The 3447-nt window shown below is 58.8% G+C and overlaps 1 protein-coding gene across 2 annotated transcripts in view; it reads left to right on the top strand.

The window, feature by feature from the left end:
• Positions 1 to 227: 227 nt before the first annotated feature.
• CBX8 (chromobox homolog 8) overlaps positions 228 to 3447 on the top strand; it is a 7948-nt gene continuing 4728 nt past the window's right edge. The window contains exon 1 of one of the 2 annotated variants that reach the window (XM_011991294.1): positions 228 to 531. The gene's annotated coding sequence lies outside the window, so the exon portion shown is untranslated. The remainder of the gene's footprint in view (positions 532 to 3447) is intronic. The other variant, XM_011991316.1, reaches the window with a different exon arrangement.

The following is a 3447-nucleotide window of genomic DNA, read 5'->3' as shown; positions in this document are numbered from 1 at the left end:
TGATGTTACCTGGCTGTTGTGAATCTTAACTGGGATAATGCAGGCACTAGATATAGGGCAACTAGTTAAGCAATAGATGTTGCTTAACTCTGATGGGATATTTTCCTCCTGTGGAGGGGAAGAAAGGGGGCCTGATTTCAGTTTCTGGGGTTTAAGGCAGAAATGTGGCTTCTAGAATGTGTGCAGCCTTCTGGGAGATTCCTGTAGAGTGGGCAGGCAGCCCCTTCTTATTCTTTGCAGCCTGTTCTAGTGCTTCTCTAACAAGGAGGATCTGTGGATGTCTCCTAGGGAGGAAAAAGTGGGACAGGAAAGGTGGGAGCTTCTTGCTCTTGGGAACAACTAGCGGCGGGAACCAAGGCCAGAAACCTGGACAACCTCATTTTCAGTCACCCAGGCTGGGCCTTGGGACCAGTTTCCAGAATGTCGGGTCACCCTGCGGCATTCCCGCAGCAGGCGGCAGGCGCCCAGCCCTAGCTCGGCGTCGGGGAAGCAGCGCTGCGGGACGCCCGCCCGGCTCCGGGGCCGCGGGAGGTAAGCCACTGGCCACAAGGCCACGCCTCGGAGCCGCCAGCGCTCACTTCACTGCCGGCCCGCCCGAGGCAAATGGTTGACTTCCAAATCTGCCCGCGTCCGCAGCCAAGACCGGGCAGGTCCGACGCCCGCCAAGCCGCGGAGTTGAAACGCTCCCAAAGAACCGGCCGGCCTCATCCTCGAGCTAGAGGACGCGCTAGGGCTTGCCGGCCTGGCCCGCGACCCAGGAGCCCAGCGTCCCGCTGGGGCCCGTCCACCCCTCTCCTTGGACTGCGCCAGCCTCCAGCCTCCCTCCCGGAGGACGAGTCTTTGGGCCGCGGGCCCAGGGAGGCCTAAGAGGGCCCCCAAACTCCGGGCTCTCAGGAAGTTGCAGTATCGAGTGCAGAGTCCCGGCACCTTTTGGAGGCTGGGGCCGAGGGTAGGGCGGGCTACCGGGAGCAGGTCGCAGACCGTGGGCCTGCAGTCGCGGGCCGTGCGCCTAGGTCGCCAGAAGAGTGCAGAACAGGGCGGGAGACCTGGGGGTTTGGGCAGCAGGTGTCCCCAGGCGGGCGGGAGCCCGCATTTCCGTAAACAAAGAAACGGGGCAGCTAGTCTCAGGAGAGGGGGTGGCTGTTAAGAGAATCGCGGACAATTTCCTTCATAAAAATGCGATCTGAGAGCATTTGATTTCCACTTTCACTCCCCCCATCCCCCGCCCCAACACACGCACCGTCTCTAAAGACACTCAAATTGCAGCCATATGGGGCTAAAGTAATAGGAAGCAGTTACCTTATTTACTGCAGAGGCGGCGCACGCAAACCTGGCAGCCGCAGCCTCAGCAGCGGACCGCCGAGCAATGGGATTAAGAGTAGCGTGTCTTGTCTTTTACAACTTTGTTTTGTTTGCTCCTGGGAGGTGTAGGTGGGAAAGGCAATTATCTTAACTTTGAACCAGGAAAGCGGTTGTGTGGAGAAAAGAGAGGTGGCGAGAATTTAGTCAGTCAGGGAAGGGGGTTCGATAAGAAAGGTGGGGAACAAGGATCCTCTTTCTGTAGGTTCCTAAGACCGTACCACCAGCTGACCTGTCTGGTTCAGACCCGGCTGGAATGACGGCAGACCTCCCCCCCTCCACGCCCATGCGTGCTAGCCCCCTCTCCTAGCGCCCTCTCCCGGAACACAGGACTTCCTCCCGTGCCCACCTAGCCAGAGCCCGGGAGGTGGGCTCCCATTTCTCAGACCGCCACCTCCCGCTTTGTCTCCAAATTGTCAAGGAGTGAGGTTGCCCGGTGACCTGTTTTCACACCCCCTGCAACGCTGCTCTCTCGCGGGCAGTTGGGGGGCAGCGGGTGCACCAGGCAGGGATGAGACATACTCATCCTTCCTTGCTTTCCTTGGCGGGACTGAGCGCGTCTGCTGCTGACAAGAGCCAGGCTCCCTGCCCTTAGATTATTCTATACCTCTTCTTTCCTTCTGAATCGAGTTCCACCTTTGCCACAGGCTTTGCAGGATTCCCCGACGTTTGCAAACTCAGACTCTTTGCAAGTGATAATTTTGTTCAGAGCAAGCATTTCCGAAATAATCACCATCAGGCACGAAGACAGGTGGAGAATTGGGTGGGGAAGCTAAGATAATTACCTAAGACCATATCCAGAGGAGGGGGCCGCACCTGCCAGCATCAGAGGTTTCATTTCTTTAAGTTTCAGAGGTATTTAGGCAAAGAAGGGAGAATGAGGCAGAAAGAGAGGGAGACGGAAGGAAGGAAGGAGGGAAGGAAGGGAGGAAGGAAGGAAAATGGAAAGAACGCATGGAGGAAGGACTAAAGCTATCTTTTTCGGGGAGAAACTGAAACCATCTCCTGCACGCCTAGTGCAAACCCCATGGTCTGTAAAGGCATCAAGGGCAAGCACAACTCTGGGAATCCGGTTCCAGAAACCCTATCTGAAGGAAAACCACCGCTCTTCGCGGGTGCGTGAGAGCTTGCCACGGGTGGGGGTAGGGCGCGAGGTCAGGCGGGTCAGGTCCCCACGGCCCACGCCGGGAAGGCCCCCTCCCTCCCACTTCCACAGTGGCCCTGAAGCCAGCCCGAGGGGCTGAGGCGGCCGGTGCGGGGCTGGGGCCGAATCCTCGGCGGACAGCGGATTCCAAGAGGGGGCAGGCGGGAAAGGCAGAGCGACCCGGGCCCAGGGCGGAGGGTGGGCTTTCTCAGGGCGGGGAAACCAGACACTTATAGGCGGCTGAGGCCGACTTTATTTTTACTGCCCAAACTGTTGGAAAGTATTTAAGCTTAAACAGAAACAGCTGTATCGCTGGCACCGGCCGACGAAACTATTTGTTACCGGGAATGACTTTTTATGATTAAGGACGCGGCCGTCGGCGGCCTCCCACGGGCGGCCCGCGAGGGTCACTGGGAGATCTGAGCGTCCTCGACGCGCTGTTCGTTCAGACAGAACGGCCGGAGAGATGGGACTGTTCGGCCAGCGGTCACCTTGTGAAGTTTAGGAGCAAGGCCAAAACCTGCAACCCGTGTTTCCAGGGGCCGGGGCAGGACCGGGAGGGAAGATGGGCGAAGCGCCCCGCTTGCCGCCGCGGGTCGAGGACCTCGCGGCTGCCGCCGTCTGCGCGCGCCTCACTTTGGACAGGAGGCCAGTTTTCCGCTCTGGGCTTCCTGCCTCTCCGAGTCAGACTCCTTGGCTGCTTCTCTCTCTCTTCCTATCGTTCTCTCGCTGCCTCTCTTTTTTTCCCGCCTCTCTTTCTTCCACCCCATCTCTGGCCAAGGGAAACCGCTTCCAGTCAGGCTGATCATCGATGTTTGAACTAAATCGTGGGTTCCGAGCAGTGGGAGTTGTGATTTGGAGCTTGAGCACTAAGCGAACAGGGTGGGAGGGAGCTGGACCCAGAGTGCGGCTGCTGTCCCCAGCGCCGCCCCCGCCACGGGTCA

This window comes from Mandrillus leucophaeus, unplaced genomic scaffold (assembly GCF_000951045.1).
Source record: "Mandrillus leucophaeus isolate KB7577 unplaced genomic scaffold, Mleu.le_1.0 Scaffold1, whole genome shotgun sequence".
NCBI lineage: Eukaryota > Metazoa > Chordata > Mammalia > Primates > Cercopithecidae > Mandrillus > Mandrillus leucophaeus.
The sequence above is the reverse complement of the archived record's forward strand: the minus strand, read 5'-3'. Positions and strand labels throughout refer to the sequence as shown.